General features: G+C 34.5%; 1 pseudogene; it reads left to right on the top strand.

The window, feature by feature from the left end:
* Positions 1-24,605: 24,605 nt before the first annotated feature.
* LOC121433610 lies at positions 24,606-25,763 on the top strand (annotated as a pseudogene).
* Positions 25,764-26,469: the final 706 nt, after the last annotated feature.

Here is a 26,469-nt window from a genome sequence, read left to right as displayed (position 1 = left end):
ATTGTCTCTGTCAAACTCCATCCCACAGAGTTCAGGGAGCCCTGAGGAATAAGAAACAGAAAGATTGTGAGAACTTGACGGGATTGAGGAAACCAAGCTAGAAAGGCCTTCTGAACTCCAGTAGGACTGATGAGCAGAGGAAATCACAGAGATTATGGCCGCATGCTTATGCCCTGCATGGGTCTACATCTGAAAGAGTGATAGTAATGACAGTGGATGTAGACAGAAGGCCCCATCCCTGACTCAGAATATATCTCCATTTGATAACTACTCACAAATGAAAAATTAGTTTTCTCCAACAAAGCTACTTTGTGCGCAATACTCTCTTGAAGATAGGTTTCATGACCATCAGAAGATGGCCAATACAAAGTGAATTGAACGATGTTTTTAGGCAATATTTTCCCCTCACTTTGCAGGTCTTTCGTGTATATATTAAAATATTTGGTTTTGTGTTTTTATAGAATTCTTGTACATGCAAATACGTGTGTCCACATCTCTCTGTGTTTCTTATGCTTTCTCTTTAACTCTTTTTCTTCTGTTTGATTGTGTTTTAGCTTATCTTTCTTCTTTTATTTAGGTGCTTTTTATTTTCTAATGAGAAAGAAAGACTGTGGATTTTAGTGTTGGACGAAGTAAGTGGAAAAGATATGGGAAGAGCTGGTAAGAGAAAAGTGTAATCAGAATACAATGTATGAAAAAATCTACTTTAATAAAAATAGGTAAAAAGTAGACCAAAAGAAGAAAACTAAGAAGAAAACAGACTGAGAAATTTATTAGGTGAAAACCAGTATGAAGTGTTCCTTCATGGCCTTTGAATCACAGGGGACAACTTTCTTCACAAGGGTGTGTGACTTCAGAGCCATAAACTGATATACACCCTTTACTCCCCCAAAGTAAAATAACAACAGATTTTTTTTTACTTACTATTAAAAAAGAATAATGGGAAGGAAATTTAATTATTTAAAACAAATTTTAAAATTTAATTTAATTTTTTTAAAAAAACACAAATACTTATTTTACATATTATTTTGGTGCAAATGAAAATATCTGTTATCGGCCGGGCGATGGTGGCGCACGCCTTTAATCCCAGCACTCGGGAGGCAGAGGCAGGCGGATCTCTGTGAGTTTGAGACCAGCCTGGTCTACAGAGCTAGTTCCAGGACAGGCTCCAAAGCCACAAAGAAACCCTGTCTCGAAAAACAAAAAAAAAACAAAAAAAAAACAAAATAAATATCTGTTATCCTAAATGCCTTCAGGATGATCATTTTCATTACAATTCACTGACTTTAAGGCAAATTAACTATTCTTTCAATACAGAAGAGCTGATACTACTCTTCTTTCATATCATTTACTCTTCCATAGAAATGATTGCCAATCCAATACTATGTTACTCCTTGAGAGATGTCCCTGAACAGCCAGTCAGGGAACTAGTGTATGGCAAAATCAGTCAATGAGCTAAAAGACAAGAGGGAAAAGAATGCTTAATTATGATATTTTGCACCCCAAACCATGTTAAAAGATAATATTTTAGTAGTTTATAGTTTTCAGGAAAAAAAAAACTCTCAATGTTTTAATTTTCAATAGCATATTTTTGAGGATTGTCATTTTCCCAACTATTTGTTTATTATGACTAACTAGAATTTAATATATCTGATATATTATAAAAGATGAGTTTTTGACATTGTAAATTAAGCATTCTATGTATCCATTTCCTAATAAATTAGGAAGATAGTTGTAACCACTACTATTCTAAAATAAAACCTGATTGAATTTCAGAGAGCTTCTTATATGCATTGGCAGCTGAGGCTTTCTTCCTAAATACATTTTTAACTGAAATGCAATTGCCTCACATTTCCCTCCACTTTTGTCTCTCTAGACCCTCCCAGCTACCTTTCTTGAAAACCTCCTACTTCCCAACTCTAAAGCTGATAGCCTCTTTTCATTTGATTTCTAATGTTATGCGTAGATATACACAAACATATGCAAATACAACCTGCTGATGTTATTTTTGTTGTTTCCTACAAAGAAAAGTGTTATGAAAATCTCAAATGTCACTAGCTCTGCTTGTATCCACACAACATCCTAATGCTCTCTTATTTTAAAGTTCATCTCTTTTTTACATGTTTGTAGATTCTAGTTATGTATATTTAAGAATATCAATATTTTAGGTTTCCTTCCTTATAAATATTTCAGTTTCATTGTTAATCATATATATTACACTTACTATTAAATCAGAAAGAATTAGAAATTTTCGTTCTATCTGCAAAAGGCATTGTCCTCTTCAGTGACTCCAAGATAGGTAATTTATATTACTTCCAGAAGATTTCATCCTAACACCACCTGGGAAGTGAATTTTCTGGAGGATTGGCTTTCATTTCATTCTAAATGTCTGATTGATGAAATTAAGCATGTAAACATTTAAGAAGCTGAATTAAGAGGCTCGTGCATAGAATAAACATTCTTTTCTTAAGTCCCTTTAGATTTGTTGCAAGATGAAGCATAAAATCTAAAATAAACATGTACAATTGAAGGGCTTAAAATAAAACCATATTGCAAGTATTGATGTACATATTTATTATCTAAATTTAGAATTAGAAGAAAATTCAGAGTTCACCTGGCTATATACACCAAAGTCTTTTAGTTTGCTTTGAAGGACTGAGGCACTACTTAGAATTCTGTCCAAACTGAGAAAGACACATAATGACAATTTCTTTACCAGTTAACACTCAGGTGTTTCTGACAAAAAAAAAAAAAAATATTCCTAGGAAACAAATTAATTACACTTCATAGAGATATCCCTTTTCCACCAAAATCTGCAACTGTTTGATTTGCATGGCAAAGACTATTCAACAATTTATGAATAGTCCTTGGTTTGGGAATTTCGTGAGTGAATGGAGGAGACAAATACTTTAAGATTGATAAAGTAACTGTTTCAGAAGTATATGAGAAAGTGAAACCTGTGGGGCCTTGTGCATTTCATTAAAATCTGGGAATGCACTTGCTCAATGCAGCTTTATAGTCAATAAGAGTATGATCAATTTCACATTCATTTTATGCTTTATATTCAGGACTATAACCTATGTGAGGATCCTTTTCACCATACTAGGTATATGTGTTTTGTTGCTTGTGGTAGTTCAAATATTTCAGCATTATTTCTTAGTGAGGCCTTCTCCCTATTATTCTGCCTTTTTTCCCCTGTCAATGATTAATTGGCAATACTTAAGAAGATATACTAAAAACTTTCCATTTTATTTGTAATGATGTATTTATGAATACATAATTGCACATATACCTAACTTTTGTGATTACTGTTATCTTATGAAAAGTATAGATGGAAGTTATTGGATTTAATTTATTTTATCCCACTTTGTTCCTTGTTAAAATTAGCATTGGCTAGTCTTGAACTTTTCTACCTCATATAAAATAGAAAAGCAGTTTGTTAATAATTATGAGGTAAGTTGTTGTTGAAAATATGGTCTCTCCCCTTGCAACAAATAGTTGGTCCCAACTGACAAGAGAGAAACCACTTTGGCCTTCCCAGCGTAGGGCTTCTATATTGCTCAACTTTCACAAGATGTTTTTCATTTCCTTTCAAATGCTTGAAAAACATACTCTTGAGAATCCTTGTTTGATTCAATTAGAAATGAATTATTCAATAACTATTTATTCTCAAATTTTCTTTGTTTCCAGTGTCAAATCTTAGGTTAATGCCTGTCTCAGTTATTTTTCTATTGCCAAGACAAGGCAACATGAACAAATTAATTCATATAAAAAGACTTTATATGGTGCTTAATGCTTCGATAGATTAGAATCCATCATGGTGGAGGAAAAAATGGTAGAAAGACCCTGAGAGTTAACATCTTGGTTAGAAAGAAAGAAACACACAGTTTAAGAGATAGTGGGGCTGCCAAAGACCTTCAAAACCTCAAAGCCTGTCCACATTGACAAACCTCCTCAGACAGGGCCGAAATTCCGAATCCTTGCTAGCTCTTACATATTAATTAACCCATTTCTGTTAACCTGTGCATCACTATGAGGTCATGGCCTACCAGCAAAATTGTAGCACGTCTGTCTCCGGCAGCTCCATGGTTTCTCTCTGACTCAGCCCTCTTTCTCCCAGCATAGAGCCTAGCTTTTCCTGCAAAGTTCTGTTCTACCCTTGTCATAGGCTCAAAACAGTTTCTTTATTCATTAACCAATAAAAGCAACACATAGACAGAAGGACCTCCCAAAACCAAATATTCAGTCATATGAGCCTATGGTGATTCTCTCTTCAAACAACCACTTTGCACTCTTTTACCCCTGTAATATTATAGACATAACATAATACAAAATGCATTTAGTCCAATTAAAAATATTCATATATTGTTATAGCACTTAATTGTCCTAACTGTAAAGTCACTTCTGGGACTCAAGGCAATCTCTAAACTGTAACCCCATGAAAAATAAAATAGTAAATGTTATCATTCCACCACAAAATGGCACAGAATGTGCAATACCATTCTAAAGGGAGGAATGGTGATATAGTGAGGAAAAACTGGATCAAAACATGTGTGACCCCCCAGCAGGGTCTACATAAAAATCCAACAACTTCAAGTTCAAAATCATGTGCTGAATTTGTTCTCTTCCAGCTTTATGACCTACAACAAACTCTCTCTGTTTGGATGATTCCAATGTCTGCAGCTATTTTTTACAGACATCTCATGGCTCTGCTGTGTTTAACATCTTAGGATCTCAGAGGCAATCTAAACTTCATCTTTATAGTTTCATTCACTGGCTTCTCAGAGCCTCCATGCAGAGACTCTAATGCTATATACTTGGCCCAACAACTCTTCTTAAATGCAGCAGGAAATTTTCCAACTCAAGTATCCTTCATGATGCAATATCAGAAACATTGGACAAGAAGTCAAGTTTGCTAATAACTTGGGGTGAACTCTGGTACTGTAAAGTCACATTTGCAGGAGCTTTGATCCTCTTTGCATTTTAAAACGAGTTAATTCCCCAGACCCTTCCTATTTATGAATTGGAAGGCTAGCTGGGTAGGTTCTTGCAGTCAGGAATCTTTTGTCATTATTCTATTTCAAATTAGGTCTCTCCAAATTTTTTTAACAAAAGTACTGGTTCCTGTATTAATTTCATCAATGGTATTTTTCCTCTCAAGTATATTTTCTTCATCCTCCCTCCCCACTTGTTCTTTCTCATCATAGAGCTTCATAAGACTGCTTACTACTGGGCAGTGCTGGCACACACCTTTAATCCCAACATTCGCGAGGTAGGTGCGGGCAAGTCTCTATGAATTCGAGGTCATCCTGTCTGCAAGAGCTAGTTTCAGGACAGGAACCAAAGCTACACAGAGAAAATGTGTCTTGAAAAACAAACAAACAAACAGATAAAAACCCACCAAACCAAAACCAAAAAAAAAAAAAAAACCCCACATTTTTAAGACTGTCATAGTAATTAATTTCCCAGTCTCTCATACCAAATTCTGTACTTTTTTTAAAACTATGGATATAATAAGATATCATGACGAAAAAAGCTCATAGATTACTTTATCTGGGCTTCATGGTTTTAGAGATTTAGAGTTCATGATGGTGGAAAAAGGGCATGGTGGCAGAAACAGCTTAGCACCCGCATCCTCACCTGAACATAGAAGGTAAAGGGTATCAAAAACATGTGCACACATGTGTGCATGCACACATACACAACAACAAACAACAATAACAACAAAACATGCATAAACACATACATACACACTGGGAATGACACAATTCTTTTGAAATCTCATTCTCATATTCAACACCACCAACAAGGCTACATCTCTAAATTCTTCCTAAACAGTTCCATCAACTTGTAACCAAGTATTTAAATATATGTACCCATGCAGGTCATTCTTATTCTTATTAACATAAATATATATGTATTGGCTTTTTGTGGCAGAGGATGTATAATATATGGGTTACTTTTTTTTCATGTGTTTTACTATGATCAATGTGTTCCAAGTTACTCATTGTACTATGTTTACTAAAGAATAATATATACCATTTACTATATTCTGTTGGATGATATGTTGATAGATACTAATATTCAATAAACTGATGATACTGTTAAGTGTATGTTCATCCTTATTCACTTTCAGCTCCTGAATCTGTTCTTTCCTATAATAGTGCAGGTGATTTAAACCACACAGTGAATTAATTTATTTTTCAAAATATTTTTTTCAGTGTTTCCTCATAAATTTTAACATTGTTTACCAGTGGTATCATCAAACACATGTCTCATTGTTATGGTGTTTTGATGTCTAAAGTGTTTCTTTTCTGTGGTAGCATAAGGTTCTCAATGCTCCTTTTACACTGCTACATGCTTTTGGTTTTAAACTGTTTGACTTTATTCATTATAACAGTAAAAGCTTTAATAAAAGCTATTTTAAAAGCATGGTATATCGTAATATATATATCTCTTTAATATCTATCTGAATCTAATGGCTGAAATTCCCTTTCAAACCCTCTCCCTGTCTCTCTCCCTCTGTGTGTGTGTGTGTGTGTGTGTGTGTGTGTGTGCATGCATGTGTGTGTGCCTGTGTCTGTGAGTTGGATAGCCATATAATAAAAACAGTGTAAAAAGTGATAAATCAGGCATTAGACACTGTAGAAAATACAGGATAGGAATTTTGTAATTGTAAGATTGTGTGATTTACTTTTAGTTTGCCTATGACTGTCTACTCTGAAATCTAGCTATGTTTATTGCCTGTCATTCTCAAATCTGAATCCATGTACATTTGGTATGACAAAATTAAAAACCTCTTAGGCTAAAGTTGAGTGGATTTGCTTATCATCCATTCCTTATATAAAAGACTAGAGTGGGCTTGAACAGTTTATGTCCCATATTTGATATGTTAACCAATTTTTTTAAAAAGAAAATCAATAATTTTAAGTTATGTTGAAACAGTTTCTCTTGAGGACAAGCTTTGTTAAGAACAGAATGTTGCATTTATTTCAAACTAACAATCTCACCCTTCTTTGGTAGATGGAGAAGAATTTTCTTCTGTATTCATAGAAGGAACTGAGTAAACTGGTGGAAGCACAAATCATGTAGGTACAGAGGCCGTAAGAATTGGTCCTCCTGGAGTTTTAACCATAGAACCAAGCCTATTCAGAACCCAGTTACTCATGAGTTATGGGACAGTCTTAATAAACTTATGTCCATTTCTGTACAGGGTTCTATTATAGTAAGTTATACCCTCTGCATTCTCTTTGAATCTGGACCACATCAAGAGAAGAGGTTTTTCTCTGACCTGTCTTTTAAGACTCAGCTAAGAAAAAAAAGTACTTGATTTCTTTTCAACTTCTACTTGTGCTTAGAATAGAGTGACAAAGCCTAAGCTCCTTGTGTGACAAGTCCAAACCAAGAAGCCCAAGACCTATATTTTAAAGTTATTAAAATTCATGGGAAAATCATATCTGATCTTTACATATTCTAATTCAAATATCTCAGCATTTATCCTCATGCCAGATAGCAGTCACCCAAGTAAATTCATATAAATATTTTTTTTACACATTTCTCTTTGATGAAGTTAAGTTTAGCAAGAATTCTTTCAAACACTATCTATGTTAGCAAAATAGAAACCCAGACACTAACCAAGATAACTTGGTATTTATTCATGATGGTAAAAAAAAAATACATGCAATATTAAACTAATTGAATGCAATACTAAACTAATTGAAATTCTTATATTTATGATGCATTAATAAGATAAACATGAAAGTAGGCAGTTATGTGTATATATGCAAACATTTGTACATAAGGGTATTTAAATCTGTAAGCAGTAGTTTCTATAAAGGAATCCCTCAGGAACGGTTTGTGAGCCTTTTGGAATGTGTGTTTTCACTTCTGAGGCCATGACCTACATAACTATTTTAAGAGAATTTAACTAATCCTCAATGCTCTTCTTACATTCAGTTAAGTGCACTAATAATGCTAGCAATAAACGTACATATCATGGCTTGAAAACACTAGATAAGTTTTAATATTTAACAAACATATTGTTTTTCCTTTTATTACTGTATGGACTACTAAAATTCAACAGATAAAAGTATCATAATATTTCATAATAATTCCATAGCATGAGAAGCTGTATTTTATGTGATATTTTCTCCACTGGGAAGAGCCTTCTGAAACCAAATTGCTCTCTATAGAGACTTTTCCTTTGCAACAAGATAATAAATTCCCCAAGTTTCTACAAACCTCCTTTGTCATTACACTTTTCCTAGATTATGTTGGTACTCCAGGAGACTGGGATTGCTACTGCCAAGATTTTGTTATGGAATACTACTTTAACTACATAAAAATTTGTTTCATTTGTTTGTGTTGTAGAATAATTGTTTAGTATATAAAGATGTGTTACATTATTTATGCTTCATTTGTTTAACTAATATAAAGATGTGCTGCATTTGTTTTACTAAGGCTCCCGACTAGTCTAACAAAAACTGAATGGCCAATAGCCATGACAATAGAGGGGTAGGTGGGGCTACTGTAAAGAAAGAATAAGGAGGAAGAGGACTCTAGGCTAGTTCAAGTGAGAATGAGAAAGAGGAGATACCCAGGACCAGTTAACCAGGTAGCCACCAGCGAGCCAGACATATAAAAAGCAGGAAAGTAGGACCTACAGGATAAAAGAAAGGTAAAAATTCCCTGAGTGAAAATGTAGTTGAAAAGAAAAGTGTTAAATTAAGTTATAATAGCTGGTGAAATAACCTTAAGTTAACACTGAGCATTCATAACTAATAAGCCATGTGTCATTATATTGGGACTGGCAGTCCAAGACAAGAATTCAATACTGAAACACAATTTATAAAGTGAAACAAGATTTAGCTTAAGGAAAAGTGTGTGTGTGTGTGTGTGTGTGTGTGTGTGTGTGTGTGTCTGTGTGTGTGTGAATAGTTGCATATAATCACCATAAAAACATTACCTTTAATCATATGTTAGTAACATCCATTTTTATTACAGTGTTTTTCAAGATGCCTAGTATTTATTACAATTTTTCACTTGGTAAAGAAACATACTACTGAGCTTGGTCTGCACTATAGAAATGTGCAGTGATTTTTATAAACATCATCCATATGTCTCTAGCATTCTGGCAGCTAATGCCTACAGCTGACTGAAAATGATGAGGCTCGGAAGATGGAGGAGAAACTCACTGAAATTTCTGGAAAGATGCATGGTGATAACTGATAAGTTGGGCAAACATCAACTGAATGACTCTTGTCATTTATGAAACATAAGGTAAAGGCTACAGATGTTGACTCAGAAATTATTGAAAACTAAGTTTTCTAGGCAAGAAGAAAGCCTTGAATAGGAAGTTCTGCGTAAAGTTAGCACAAATTTTCTACCTCTAGGAATCAATTATGCTAGCCAATGACACAGATTATCAGACACATTAAAAACTTGCCCAACAAGGGATTAACATATGCATATCATTTCAAAGTATCAGTGAAAACAGAAAATAGGTACTTTTTCACTATCAAAGTTTGTTTTTATTCAAATATAGACTGAATTAACTTGAAAAAAAATTGCTTCTTATTTCAAAGGGATGTTTCTAGAATAATTGGATACGATAACTTCTCTTCTTGGTGTCATAGGGCCTCACATTTGAAGCCACCATATTACTCATTCTAGATAGTTGTCTCTTACTATAGTGCACTATGATTCATTTTTTCTCTCATAAATTTTGACAGCCAGTGTCATGTTTACAAAATATTGCTCCATTCATTCTTGGGCTGGGTGATGTGTCGTGTATTGCACTCTGTATGTGTGCTAAGAGAAATCAGTAAATAGATAAACACTTTAGAAGACACTAACCTTTTTCTTTGAAAAGCTGTTGGGTGCATCTACGGTTCATACAAATGAGTGATCGTGTGCATGTGCCCAGGTGTGCTTGTAGAGGCAATAACATGGCACCTTAGTTACCTTTCCATTACTGTGAAGACCAATCATGACCAAGATATTTTATAAAGCAAAGCACTTAATTTGAGCCTTGTCCATGGCCATCATGGCAGGGAGCACAGAACAGGCAGGCAGGTATGTGAATGGGGCAGGAGCTGAGTGCTTATACAAGCTGGGGGCACAGGGAATAAGACATGACCTGGTATGGGCTTTTGAGAGCTCAACTCAGAATCAACATTCAAATGTAGCAGCCTCTAAGGGCTATACTTATTCAAAATACCACAAATGGTAAGCAGTGTCTTCTTTGGTTTCTTTCCTCCACCTTGTCTTAAGCACCTTCTTTGACTAAATCAGAAGCCCCCTGAATTGTCTAGCCTAACCGGCCAATGAGCTCTGTGAAGAATCCTCTTTCCACTGGTGAGTCCTGAAATTACCTGCAGGCACAGCTAGTCTGGTTGCATGTTAATGAAGCAAGCATTCTTATCCACTTAGTTATTTCCAGCCCTTTACTGTTTTCGGTTTAAGATTTATAGATATATAGACATGCATGCATTAAATATGCACAAGAGTGTTAAATATTCACCATCAAGTTGTTGATACTGTGTGGAAAAAAAATATTTTCAAGGAAATTTTCGGTAGCTTTGTTCTGCTTTCTGTGAAAGAAGGACAAAGGATGAATTAATAACAGGAGACATTTATCGAATCATTAAAATAGAAATACAGTTGTGAACTTTCACAGTTTAAGCTGAAATCCTTTCGAAATGTGATTGTAGTATTAAAAATAGAAATTGTGTAAGAAAAATAGATGCCCTGCATGGGAGAGATATTAAAGCTTCTCATAATAGATGTCTATAAATTAAACAAAAAAAAAGAGAGAGAGAGAAAAGAAAATCCTCTAGATATTCAGCCTGCTGACATTTTCAACCTGAGTATGACATTTCTAAAAGCACAGCAGGTAGCATCCCCAGACAGGCTCTACCTAGGATGGACTATTCTAGCGAGTCAGATATTACAGTCCTTCGATTTTCAATTGTTGTGAATAGCAGGAAAAGAAGGAGTGCTGAGCATCAGCTACCAGGTGCACCAATCGCTGACACTGGGGACACAACTGGGGTGAGGCTTAAGGCAGAATGTGGGTCTTGTTTTTGTGATCTTTGTGGGTCTTACTTAGCCTTGCATTTAATTATTATAATCAAACATTTAGTGAAGCATACTTTAAAAAGCACTGGTTCAGGTAAAAGCATACATGCAGTAGTAAATGATATGTTTTTTGGTTTGGTTTAAATATGAATGGCCCACACTGACCCATAGATTTGAACGTTTAGTTATCGAGGAGTGACACTTTATTTCAGTAGATTTAGGAGATACTGCTTTGTCGGAAGAGTTGTGATCTTGTTGGAGATGTGTGTCCCCAGGATGAACTTTGAAGATTCAATCACTCAAGATAGGCCCAGAGTTGATTTCCTATTACTGCTACATGCAGCTCCAGATGTAGCACCAAGTTTGTCTGTAAGGAGCCATGTTCTCCACCATGACAACATTAAACTTTTGAAATTGTAAGCAAGCTCCAGTTGAATGTTTTCGTTTGTAAGAGTAGACATGGCCATAGTGTCTCTTCACAGCAGTAGAACACTAACAGAGCAATCAAGAAAATGGGTCATTTGATCATAACCTAAACATTTTGTAAAAGGTAAATTTAACCCTTAAAATGGTAGCGACAGAACATTTTATAGATACTATTTGTGTGGTTATCGAAGATGTTGTTTAGATAGAATGTATTAGTGATCATTGCTTTAAAGAGTTGAGGTAATAAAGTAATGATGGCAAGAGATATTTTAGTAATGTCCTAGAAGAAGAAAGTCAGAGATGCTTTCAAGCATTAATCATTTTGTTCAACAAATACAGAGTGTAAATGGTACATAATAAATATTTCTTATATAGTTGAGATATAATATTAACCTCATGTTAATTAGAAACTTAGGAAAACATAGAATGCAGAAAGTGATGATATCAATTTAAATTTGAAACAGAAAGACAAACCTAAATATTTCTTTATGCTGGTATCTTATTAAAATATATACAAGCCGGGCGGTGGTGGCGCACACCTTTAATCCCAGCACTCCAGAGGCAGAGGCAGGCAGATCTCTGTGAGTTTGAGGTCTATAAGAGCTAGTTCCAGGACAGGAACCAAAAAAGCTACAAGAAACCCTGTCTCGAAAAATCAAAAAAAAAATGTATACAACTTGCCATAATATTATAAGAAATTAAATGTTAATAAAAATTAAATATTTTCAAAGAAAAGTTATACTTAATATACTTAATAATAGATTTCAATTGAAAAGCAGTAATTCTGAATATTTTTAAAGTATTCATTAAATGAACTCCAACACATTGATATCTCTGTGAGGATACAGTTCAAGATATGGTGAATGGCAATAAATTCGGTGGTGGTCTCCATCAGGTGTGCAGAGAAAAGTAATGTCATAAGACAATACTGAAATTTGAAGTCTATGAAAGTAGAAATCACCTTGCATTTAGAGACAGAATGACTACGAAAGGAGTTTCGGGAAAGCTTGTACTTCATATTTTTGACTGGAACAAACAACAACAGAAATTACACATTGCAACAGTTCATACCTTTTCTTTTGTATTAGGCAACCCATTAACCCTCTGATTCTCCCATTTGCCAGTGACCTTCTCAGCAGAACTGTTTCCAGGTGCGTACACTCTCTCACTATGAGCATTTTATTTATTCTCTGTCACTTATCACACCATTGAAATAAATCTTTCTAGTTTCCTGTGTAGGGATAAGTCCCGCCCCTTAGGGGGCGTGTTCGCCTTGGGCTAATGTTGGCCTATAAATTTGGCAAGCATGCTCCCAGCTTCCCTTCTTCTGCTTTTCCTGGTCTCCACGGGAACGGTGGTTCTGTAAGTCTATTTCGCCATTAAAGCTGTCTATATAGTTTTACAATCTGTCTGCATTTGTTTACGCCGTTACATTCCTGGCTTATACTCGTATACAAAAATTTGAATCTCGCCGGGCCGTGGTGGCACATGCCTTTAATCCCAGCACTCGGGAGGCAGAGGCAGGTGGATCTCTGTGAGTTCGAGACCAGCCTGGTCTACAAGAGCTATATCCAGGACAGGAACCAAAAGCTATGGAGAAATCTTGTCTCGAAAAAAAAATTGAATCTCATATGAAAGATAACATATGGCATTCGAGTTCATGACTTCATTTGTATTTAAAGCTGTATAATATAGTCAACCATGTATATGTACCACATTTTTATCTACTAATCTGTTTATGAATAACTAAATTGGTTTCATTTATGAATACTTTGGTTTTATTTTATTATTAATTATTAATAATCTGATGTAAATGGGATTGTGTTATGTGTATGGTCTGAAGGTTCCTACAGATTCCAGATGAGAACATCAATTCCTCTTAAGTCAGATTTATAATAAGAGTTGTCTGATGTGGTTGTAGGCAGCTGTAATTTATAATATTGTTGAATCACAGTCTTAGAGTTTCATTCTGGCTGATTTTAAAATCACTGAGATCTGCCTGCTTTAGCCTCTTGACTACTGGGATTAAAAGTTTATATGAATATGTTGGGTAAAATATGACTTTCTTAATTATTACCAAATATGTTATCAGATGGATGCACACTTGACTTTAATTCCAAATACCAGAAGGCACAGGAGAGCATGGTTTACAGAGCTAGATAGAGGACAGCCAAGGCAATACAGAGAAACCACTCTCATAAAGAAAAGGTAGAGAAAAAAAGGAAAGCAGAAAAAGAAGGATAGAAGGAAGGAGGCAGGGGAGGAGAAAAGAAGGAAGGAAATAGAGAGAAAAGGAAATAAAAAGAAAAAAGGACAGACAGAAAGAAAAATTTTATTACAAAGTCTTGGGTAAAATATTCCTATCCCTGTCTATTAACAATGATAAACTACTAATATACATATTACTATATGATATTTTGTAATTCAAAAATTCAAAATTCCTCAAATGGAAAAGCATTGTAGTATTTAATATATATGCAAAGAGATATATAATAAAAATTTAAGAAATAGTAATAGTGTAAAATTTATCTACTATAGTAATGTAAAGAATCAAGTGTAGATTCAAATCTCTCATTAAAGCAACTTGTTGCATTAAATAAATGCCCCCATCCAATTTTCTTAGAAAAAAAAAGATTATATTGGGTGACTTTTAATATATGAATTGAGGCAAAACAATGTCTGAAAAAGTTGGACATTGTAAACAATGCAAGATTTCTTAGATTGAGAATACAATATAATGTTACAATTGATCTGAGAAATTTGAAAGTTACCCTGTAATTTTTTCTTCTGTGGACAATATCTTTCTTGATTTCTATAGCAAGTGAAGCAAATGACATTACATACTGTCAAAGCTAAATTTAGTTCAAGAATGAAGTTTGAAAGAAAGAAAATTTAATACAAGAAAATTCCATTTCTCCATTCCATTCATCATATTGTCACATTGTGTGCGAATGTTTTATAATAACGTCACCACATTTTAACAATCACTCTCCGTACTCACACACATGCAGACACACAACAGACACAGACACACTGGCATATACATAATCTAATACCTTTGAATATGTTCACTAGCAAAAAGAATATACAGTATTCAATCTCCATTTCAAGGATAATTTTCTGTTGCAAAAATGGCAGCTTCATTTTTACTTCCATGGTTAGTTTAGGGAGTGACACTTCACTTCAAACTTCACAGTAATAGAGGAACAATCCCAGTGAGAGCTGAGAGTGAAATTTCCACTTAGGTTTCTTTGTGGTTGTCTCATCAATATGACTTTACTATTCTATGAATCACCCATTTAGAATCTTTTTATTATTTTTTTTAAAAAGAAAACACACTATCTTTATTCTTTTTACATAACAATCCCACTTCCCACTCATTCCCCTCCTCCCATCCCTCTATCTAGCCCCAACCACCATCCATTCATCAGAGAGGGTAAAGCACATTGTTTTGGGGAAGGTACAAGGCTCTCCCTACTATATCAAGGTTGAGTAAGGTATCCATTCAAAGAGAATGGATTCCAAAAAGCCAGTGCAAGCAGTAGAAATAAATCCTGGTGCCACTGTCAGTGGCCCTGCAGTCTGCCCCAGCCATACAACTGTCATCCACATTCAGAGGGCCTAGTTTGTTCCCTGTCTGACCAGAGTTCATGAGCTTCCATTAGCTCATTATTTCATTGGGTATTTCCATCATGGTCTTGACCTCTTTGCTCATATTCTCATTCCACCCACTCTTCAATTGGCCTTCAGGATTTTAGCCCAGTGTTCCACTATGTCTCTCTGCCTCTGCTTTCATAAGTTTCTGGAAAAAGGTACTATGGTGACATTTAAGATATTCATCATTCTGACAACAAGGCAAAACCAGTTCAGGCTCCCTCTCCACTATTGCATCAGCTGTCTTAGCTGTCGTCATCCTTGTAGATTCCTGGGGGGTTCTTGATAGTGCCAAAATGGCTCCCCCAATCAAAATATGACTTTCCTTGCTCTTCATCTTTGTCATTCCTCTATCCTGACTATCCCATTCACTCAATTTCTCCTTCCCTATCCCCTTCTCCCCTTCTCTTCCTGTTTTAATTTAATACTTTTCTAATACATGCATACTCACTACACACTGAATTGTATCATAGAACTTTTATCACAGTAGTCAGAGGATAACTTAAATTATTGATTCAGTGCTTTACAATTTCCTAGTTACTGAGTGGGGCATTTTCTAGAGACTAGATGACAACTACCTCTAAGTGCTCTATAAGTTTTGGTTGCATCCATGGATTGAAGTGACTGTTTATTTTCTTTTTTTTTTTTTCTTTTTATTGTCACAACGTTTCTCTCTGCTTCTAGGTTACAACCTCTCCCCAAGTAGGTTTACTCTGATTTTATTTAATTATAGGAGTTCCAAACTTTATAAAACTTTGAGGTCTTTTGCAGGCCCCATATTATTATGAGGCATATATAATTATTTGCTTTTAAAGGGTTCATTACAATTAGACAGGACTCACTTTATTTAGAACAAAATTATCTGAATGTTAACCTGGCTTGCAATACTCCATCCATTTACCATGCATTAAAACATAATGAAAATGATCATGTAATAGTTTTATGAATTTAAATATAGTATTGCAGGAATCTTTCTAGCATAATAAAATGTGGAAATAAGTTTAATGGTTACTTTAGAAACTTACATTATTCAGGAATCATATCGCAAATGTAGATTCTCTCTCAGATCAAAAAATTGAGGAATCTGAGGAATCTATTTACTTCATGAAAACTTGTCTTGGTCAAATAACATATAGTGGTACTTAAAGATAATATCAATAAACCTGGAAGAAACAATGGAAGATTTTCTCTAGCTCCATGAAGGGATTGATTAATCTATACATTTGAAATGAATTGCAATATTCATTGTAACCCTAAATCAGACTATGCACAAAACTGAAAATATATGTTTATTTAGGCAGGCAAACTTTGAAATAAAAATCAAATTTGTGCTTGTTTATTGAGACTAACTTTTCTTCAGGTGAATCTTAGAATGTAAAATTGGTTCAACTTGGTAAAGAGACTTGGTAAATACATTAATAGGAAATTATCTACCTTCTCAACTTGTATGTTCACTGTACTTGTAGTCTCCTCTAGGCTTCCTTCCAATCATTATATCCATGGGGTGTTTGGGACTTGCATCATCACACTTTATTAATTTAAAACAATGTAAATTCAGACTTTAAAAAACAAACAAATAGACATATCATCCTCAGTATTTTGTGCCTTTGCACGTGTGTGTGTGTGTGTGTGTGTGTGTGTGTGTGTGTGTGTGAATGACTTGTAATTTTCACAAAAACAGGGATTGGATTCATGACATTGGTGGATCATTTGTTACCCGCTCAGTTGGAAATATCACGAACTTATCTTTTTAGCAACTTGTGACAAACAGAAAAGGTTGTAAGGTCAGTTACTAACTTGGCTTACAGAAGAGAAAGAGTCAGGTGTCTTACAGCTTTCAACACCTCAGAAGTATCAGATAATGGATATGTTACAGGGAATTTATCTTCCCCTTCAGGAAGAGAGGAAGCTACAGGACAAGTTATTTATTTCATGCTGAGACATTTCTTCAAAATCTCTGAAATGGTTGTTCAAACTAATTCATATTGTGCCATGTTTTTCACAAACCTTGAAAGTACAGAGGAAACAGAGAAAAATCCACTATTTTTAGTGTATTGTAAGTATGTTTATCAATATATTTCCAAAATCTTTTTATTCTGCTCCCATTTTTATTTTCTTTCTTTTTTAACCCATACAATAATATTTCGTAATTAGTTATATTATTTGACAACTGCATAAGCAAAACGATGTATTTTATAAAAATACCTAACAGAGTAATATCTGTCTCTAAAAGCTATTTAATCATTACATTTTTAGTTTAGATTACAATTTAAAGCAGTATTTCTTTTTTAAATTTTACGTACCAAGTCCAGCTCTCCCTCCAGCCACTACTCTCACTCCCCCAAACTTCTCCTCATCTCAGCCACTCCTTGAGAGGGTAAGGCCTTTCATAGTAAATCAACAAAGTCTGTTGCATCGCTTGCAAGCAGGACCAAGATCCTCCTCCCTCTGTCTAGGATGAGCAAGGTATCTCGCCATAGGGAATGGATTCTAAAAATCCAGTCCTTATACTAGGGAAATTCCTGATACCACTGCCAGTGGCCCCACAAAATGCCCAAGTCACACAACTGTCACACATACTCAGGGTGCCTAGTTTGGTCTTATGCAGTTTCCACAACTGCCGGTCCAGTGTCAGGGAGCTACAATTAGTTCACGTCAGCTGTTTCTATAGGTTTCCCCAAAATGGTCTTGACTTCTTTGTTCATGTTTTCACTCCCTCCTCTTTTTGATTGTATTCTGGGAGTTAGGCCCAGTGATTAGCTGTGGATTTTTGCATCTGCTTTCATCAGTTGTTGGATGAAGGTTTTGTGATGGCAATTAAGATAATTATCAATCTGATTTCAGGGGAAGGGCAGTTAAGTCACCCTCTCCACTATTGCTTAGAGTCTTAGCTGGAGTAATCGTTGTAGACTCTGGAAATTTCCCTAGTGCCAGCCGTCTTGAAAACCCTATCAATATATCTCTTTCCTTGTTCTTCCTCTCTGTTTTTCCTCCAAATGGACCATTCTGTTCTTATCCTCCCCCTTTCCTGCTCTCCTCCCTTTCCAACTTCCTCTCTCCTCCCCAGTTCCCAATTTACTTAAGAGATCTTGTCTATATTCCCTTCCCAGGGTGAATCATGTAATTCTCTCTTAAGGTTTTCCTTGTTTCATGGCTTCTCTAGTGTTGCCAGTGAAGCTGAAAAAAAAATATGACAAAATCTTAATATTTGTTACATCATTAATACTACTTTCTGTTCACAAGCTAATGACTACTAAATGTGCATTAAGTATAGATTACCTTTTGATTCTTCTTTATATAATGAGCTCATTTCTTTAAACATGAGCCATTTCTTTAAACATGAGCAACCATTTAGAACTGCTAAATGTATGCTTAATGAATTCATTGATCGTAGAAATAAAAGAGTAGAAGAAATCAGAACCAAAAGAGCCAACCAGAATATGATGGAGAAGAGAAATCTAAGAAAGATATAAACAAAGAAAGACTACACAAATGTCAGTCCTGTGTAACAATTAGGAGCTTACAAGTGATCTGAGAAATGAAGTTAAAAAGTCATTAGACATTTTACACGTTCTGATTATTAAACAATTATAAATTCCAGGTTTTTCCCAAAGTGCTATAATTAACAATTATACATATAAATTGAACATATAAATTAATGTTTGTCAATATTCATGATGACTGGAATACACTTGAAAATTCAAAATATTACAGTTTTGATAATGAACAGGTAAATATATTTTATATTTAAAATCCATTAATCCAGAATTAAATGTCAGTAAGATGCTTAATAGCTTCAAACTCCATGGAGAAATGTCATGAGTTGATTAAAATCATGATTCTCAGATAAAGAAATGAGTATATGTATATTGTATAAGTATATTTATAATGTAAACCATACTATATTTCACTTTAAACACTTGCAGACAAAATTTTATTGTTTTTCTTCCTTTAAATGTGGGAACAATTGTCATAGTCAAAAGCATACTATGATAAGAATAATTCATAAAAAGAAAAAAGAATGAATAATAATGTGCTCTTGTCTTCACTTTGTATAGTCTTATTTATAATAATATTTTTATGTAATACCTGTAATTAAAACATCTAGCCTCTTTATTGTCTAAAGACAACCACAAATTGTTGTTGACCATAGCTTCTTTATAATCTATATAGGGCATTAAGAAATAAAAAGTTTTAGTGTTGACAAAGGGTTCTGTTCCACCTGGTCCTGCAGCCATTCAGTCCCAAAGAAACACTGAGAGGCCTACATTAATTATAAACTGGTTGGCCTATAAAGTCAGGCTTCTTATTAATTAACTATTACATCTTACGTTAACCCATAATTCTTGTCTGTGTTAGTCAAGTGGCTTGGTACTTTTTATATTAGTGATGCATTCACATCTTGCATCCTCTGCATCTGGGTGACAACTATAGACTGATCCTTTCCTTCTCCCAGAATTCTCCTATTCTGGCTACCCTGCCTATACTTCCTGCATGTCTACTGGCCAAACAGCATTTTAATAAACCAATATTCACTGATAAATTAAAATATGTGTTCTGAGAAATTAAGATATTTACTTATTTAACTTCAAAGTTAGAAAAAAATCTTTTAAGTGGAGAATTGCATAGAAAAAGTCTATACAAAAATGTGCTTTATAGATCATTTAAAATGCATTTACAAAACCTTATGCTTTCATTAGATTCTTGGAATTAAAGAATAATCACTCCTATTTTAATAAATATTCATGATCTAATTAAATGTGCAGTGTGAATGCTACTGGCTTTCACTCGAATATCCTTACTGGAATATTAGTCACAAATATATTCTATAAATGAAATCACTTTAATTAGAAGCAGCAAAAATGTTGCATTTGCATAATGACAAATGGTAAAATTTCAACTTTTTCTATACTTAGTAAAATATAAAAGCAATACTTGAGGCCTAACAATTGTATTTCAGCATGAATATATACACTCAATGAAAACATGATAGTACTTAATTTGGAAAATAATCAAATTAAAGTGATTTAAAACACTTAAAATTTTTATTTGCAAAGTTATCAAATAAATAACTTTCTTCATCTATTTTTATGTGTCTTTATGTATCTCTGTCTCTTTTTCTCTCCTGTCTTTCTGTTGTGCATATATGTATTCACATGGAAGCATATTTGACATAGCATGCCTGTGACACTAGAAGACAAATTACTGGGAATTTTGTTTTCCTTCACTTTTTAGGCACAATGAACCCAGCTCTCATCTTCAGCATTAGGTGGTAAACATGGAACAATCTATCTGTGATTAAATGGGTGATAGTATTTGGTATAAGAGATTCCTCGGGAGCCCATGTTCAGCACTAGCAATGGAAGTCAGGCTAACTATAGATTTCACCTATCCTTTCTCCCCTTCAAATTTAATCTTCCAGTCTTATCCTCAGCCTCCTAAAGCTTCCACTTCTTTCTTATCCCCATCTTAAGTGGATTACTCAGATCTTCTTCCTTTATTTTTTTCACTATTTATTTCTTTGTTTTAGACCCCAGTTCCAGTACAATTTTTTTTTTTTGGAACCTGATGGCTAACCCTACCACAAAAATAAGTATGCCAGCAAACCACAGAGGTTATTTCCAGAACTTGATTGTCCTTTTTCTCCTCCAAATCCAGTCTCCAGTCTCATGCCTAACTTTTTAGCATCCAATTTGCAGTATCCTGTTCTCTTTTATTCATTTGCCTTGTGGCACAAATAGATTCTTCTGGATCACACTGTTGTCCTCCCTCTTGTGGACTTTCCCAGCTACCCCTTTTAGCCCATTCATGTTTTCAAGTATCAGCTCACAACACCTAGATATCCATTCATCTGTGTACCCATAGGGCCATACCTTAACATACAGCTGCCACACTCTCAATAGAAGAGAGAACAACGGTAACCAAAGAATAAACACCTACCCAACAAAGAGAAGACCAGAATCAGTACCTATAATTGCAATATTTTCAAACCTAAATGCCAAAATGTGAACATAAAAACACAACAAATAACAGCCAATATAATATTACACTAGAGCCCAGCAATCCCACTACAGTACACCTTGAGAAACAGAACATAGTTGACACTGAAGACAAGGACCATAAAATGGACTATGAATATTACACAAGTTCTTAAGGAGAGTGAATAAATTCATTAAATAAATTTATGACAACACACACACACATGCTCACACAATACAGCAGAAGAAAATTCATACAAAAAGTTCAAGACTAAATAGTGGAAATAGAAGCAATAAAGAACACCCAAAGTGATAAAATCTGGAAATGAAAAGAATTTAGGAATTTGAACAGGAAACAAAGAAGCAAGTCTCACTAACAGAATATATATGAGATCACATTAAGTCTCTGAGATACTGAAGACAAGGTAGAAGAAATGGATACATAAGCTAAAGAAAATGATAAATTTAAAAAAAAATTGCAGGTGTAAAACATCCAGGAAAAGTGGGACAACATGAAAAGACCAATTCTAAGACTAATAGGAATAGAGAAATAACAAGAAACCCGGGTCAAAAGCAAAGAAAATATTTTCAACGAAATCATAGAAGAAAATTTTCCTAATCTAATGAAGAGAATTCATAACAAGGTACAGGAAGCATATGGGCACCAAACAGACTGAAACAGAAAAGAAATTTGCTTCAGCACCTAATAATTAAAACACTAAACTTATAGAAGAAAGTATACTTAAAGGTACAAAGGAAAAAGCCCAGGAAACATATATAGGCAGAACTATTAAATAACACCAGACTTCACAGTGGAGACTCTAAAACACTGTATATCCTGGATAGATATTATATAAATTCTAAGAGATCTCAGATGCCTGCTTAGTCCAAGGAAACTTACAATTGTAATAGATGAAAAAAGAAATTACAAAATAAATCAAAATTTAAGCTTTATATATCTGCAAATCCAGAAGACAGGAGTGCCTAAATAAAAAGAAAGCTCAACTGACAGAGAAAAATACACCCACTTATAAACACGGAAAAAAATTATCAAAGACTAGCAAATAAAAAAAAAACGGGGGTAACCAAAACAACGATATAACTGGAAGCAATCAACATTGATCATTGATATGTCTCAACATTAATTATCACAGTTCCCCAATAAAAATATACAGACTATCAGAATGGATACACTATCAAGACCCATACTTCTGCTACATCCAAGAAACACACCCTAACATCGAAGATATATAATACCTTAGGACAAAATGATGAAAAAAGATATTCCAAGTAAATGAACCTAATAGGCATACTCATGTATGCATTGTCATATCTGAAAAAATATACTCAAGCCAAAACAAGTCAGGAAAGATAGCAAAAAAATTACATATTCTTCAACTCAAAAGTGCTAAGAGGACACTGAAATTCTTAACACTTATGCACCAAAACCAAACATGTTTTAGTTCATAAAACCAAAACTACTACAGATTAAATATCATTATGCCCCTCTTACACTGACAGTGGTTAACTTCTATATCCTACTCTAAAAAATAGGCAGGTAACCAAAAAAATCTAAATGGATACATTCTGGAGTTAATGAAGATGGACTTAAAAGATACTTATAGACTATCACCCTAACAAAAAGAATATATCTTTTGTACAATACTTCATTGAAAAATTTCCAAAATTGACCACATATTCAGAGACAAAGGAAGTCTCAAGAGATACAAATCTTTGTAATAACACCTCATTCTTTTCTGACCACCAGGGACTAAAGTTAGATATTAACAAAGGAGAAAGCTTGTAAACTATGGATACTATAAAACTTACTATTAAATGAAAAAAGAAGTCAAGATAGATAAAGAGTGAAATTAAGAATGTTCTGGAATTGAATAAAACAAAACTACAGCATATTAAAACTTATGGAACACAGAGAAGGCAATTCTAAGAGGCGAGTTCATAGCAGTCAGTGATTACCTAAAAAATAAATAAAACAAACAAACAATAAAACTGGAGAGATCTTATTCTAAGATCCCAACATCAAAGCAGAGAACACTAGAATGACACAAGGAGTGGGAAATAAAAACTAAATAAACTTGGGACTAAAGTCAATATAATAGAAATAAACAAACAGCAACAGATTACAAAGAATAAAGGAGTTGGTTCATTGATAAATAAATAAGATTGCTTTAGCTAAATTAACTGAGATTTAGATAGAGAAAACCCAAATTGACAAAATTACTGTTTGAAGGAGGACATAACAACCACACCAAGGAAATCCAGAGATTCATAACATAGTTTAAAGCCTGTACTCCAAAAATCTTATAAATCTAAAGATATGAGTAATTTTTGTATGTGTATCTACCAAAGTTAAATCAAGATCAGATAAGAAATTTAAAAAGATTAAAAACACCAACTTCAGCAGAAGTAGCCAGTAAAATTTACTACCTCAAAAAACAAACAAACAAAAAAGCAAAAAACAAAACCCATAGACTGATGGTTTTAGTCCAGAATTATACTAGATTGTCAAATAAAGAATTGCTAATACTCTTAAAACTAATTTGCAACCTAACTAACAGAAAACTAACTGAAACCTAAGAAACATATCTAGATTTATTTTATGAGTGAGCAGTTGCCCTGATACACAAACCACATAAGGATCTAACAAAGGAAGAGAATTGAAGATCAAATTCCCTTATGTATATAGATGCAAATATATTCAATAAAATGGGGTCCAAGAACACATTGAAAGATTCATTTACCACAATCAAGTAGTCTTCATCCCAGAGATAAAATGGCTTTTTTAATACAAAAATCAATGCATATAATATCCCTCATAAGCAAAATCAAAGGCATAAAATCCTACATGATCATTTCATTAGTTATAGAAACGGCCCTTGCGAAAATGCAACATTTCGTGATAAAGTACTAGAAAGACTAAGGATATATGGGACATACTTCAACATACAAAAACAGTTTACAGCAAGCTCATAGCCAACATCAACTTAAATGAAGAGGAACTCAAAGCACTACCACTAAAATCAGGAACAAAGCAAAATTGTTCACTCTCTACATATTTATTTAATATAATACTTGAAGTCTTATGCAACAATAGAAGTAAAGGAGATTAAGTGGATGCAAAATGAAAAGGGAAAATCAAAGTATCTTTACTTGTAGATTATATGAAAACATACTTCAAATTTTACCAAGAAAGTTATGATAAACATTTTAGGCTACACAATTATATAACAAATCCAATAGCCTTTTTATACACAAATACCAGACTGAGAAAGAAATCAGGGATACCACAACTCTCAAAATAGCTGCCATCAAATATAAAATATCTTGGGGTAATTCTAATGAAAAGCTTGAGAGTGTTGTCTAATTAAAAAACTTTAAGATATTAAAGAAAGGGATTGAAGAAGCTATCAGAAGAAGAACAGTGTAATTGTTGTTAGGCTGTTCTCTACCAAGGGCCCTTGCTTTTAACAGAGTTATGTTTGGAGACAGGCCACTGAAAATAAATCACTCCAACAATGCAATAGTAAAACCTCCTGAGATGACACCTCAGGCTGCAGCTAAGGAGTTAGAAGAGGTAATGAAGAGAGTATGGGAAACTCAGTCATTTGTCTCAGCAGCTTTTGAAACAGAGTCTGGAAAGAGCAATGAAAGGAAAGGCGGTCGATCTTGTTCTCACACTTGCTCAAAGTCCGGGTCTAGCTCAAAATCCCATTCTAGAAAGAAGAAATCATAGTCAAAGCACAGGAGTAGATCTCATAACAGATCACATTCAAGACAGAAAGATAGACGTAGATCCGAGAGTCTACATAAAAAGCACTCGAAGTCTAGGGAGGGGCGGAAGTCAAGGAGTTGTTGACATTCATGGGACTAAGAAAAGATACCCGAGAAAAGGTGAAGGAAAAGGACAGAGTGAAGGAGAGAAAGAAGGAAAAGGAGAAAGAGAAGGAGAGAGAAAGGGAAAAGGATCGTGAAAAAGACAAGAAACGGGATAAAAACAAAGATAAAGACCGAGAGAAGGAAAAGGACCAGGAAAAGGAGCTGGACAAGTACAAGGAACAAGACAGAGACAAGGAGCGGGAAAAAAGACAAATCCAAAAAGGCACATGAGAAACGAAAAAAGAAGTCCAAAACTCCATCCACAAGTTGCAATGCATCAAGAAGATCTCGTAGTACCAGCAGGGAAAGGTGGCGACAAAGGAGCAGGAGTTCTTCCATATCTCCAAGAACATCAAAGACCATAAAGAGAAAGTTTTCCGGGTCTCCGTCTTCCAGGGGCTGAAATAAGAAAGATAAAAAGAGAGAAAAAGAAAGGGACCACATCAGTGACAGGAGAGAAAGAGAGCGTTCCATGTTTCAAAAAAAAAAAAAATGTTCTAGTGACCAAGATGGGAAGGAGAAGGTGGAAAAGAGCAGCACACGGTTAAGAAGGAACACAGTAAAGGGACAGCTTCAAGTGTAAGCAAAGATGCCAACGAGAAGGACTCCCCAAGGACTGAGGAAGAAAACAAAGTACAGCAGAATGGGAATTGCCAACCAAATGAAGAGAAAAAAAAAACGACGTGGTGTAGGTCTGCCTGCTGCATCTCTCCCTCCACAGTCGGATGAAACCTAAAGCCTTCAGTTTACAGCCAGGTGTAAACGGGGAAGGAATCCACATATGGGAACTAACAAAAAGCTCTTCGAGCTATGAGGTGACATTGTGGACATCTTGTTACTGAGCATGAACATCATGGAAATAATCAGATATTATCCAAGTTCCTCATCTTCCGAAGACTGCATTTCCATGGTGGCTGGCACACTTGTTATGTGGTTCATTGGTGTTTTCCAAGAAGCATTGCAAATCAATTGAACATCACAGGTCCAGAATTGAACTATCCCTTAAGACTGGAGATGAACATTGAAGGCTCCTAAAAAAAAAAAAATGCTAGTTACTGAATTTTGTATTGTTTTACTTGGGCACCTGTGGAACGATTGCGAAGAAGTGTGTCTCGCTTCAACTGCTGTCTTCTTTATGATATGTAAGTAGACTAGAGCAAATATTTAATCTTTGCTATTTTTAGGACCATTTCTCTAATAAAGTTCAGTATTTTAGAGAAAGAAAAAAATCTAAAAACAAGAAACATACTTCTTACTCAATAAGGGAAATATAGAAACATAAGAAAGGAATATTAATAAACAAAGAAAACAAAATCCCTACAGTGTAAATCCAAACCCTGTAATTCAATGTCCAACCTCTGGGCCTCACTCACTCTGTCAGCTTGTAGGCATCCAGAGACTTGTGCAGATTTGCTTCTCCAACTTTGCCGTCTGT

Source organism: Microtus oregoni, unplaced genomic scaffold, assembly GCF_018167655.1.
Source record: "Microtus oregoni isolate MIOR12 unplaced genomic scaffold, Mior012 000040F_ref0000088, whole genome shotgun sequence".
Classification (NCBI taxonomy): Eukaryota; Metazoa; Chordata; class Mammalia; order Rodentia; family Cricetidae; genus Microtus; species Microtus oregoni.
The sequence above is the reverse complement of the archived record's forward strand: the minus strand, read 5'-3'. Positions and strand labels throughout refer to the sequence as shown.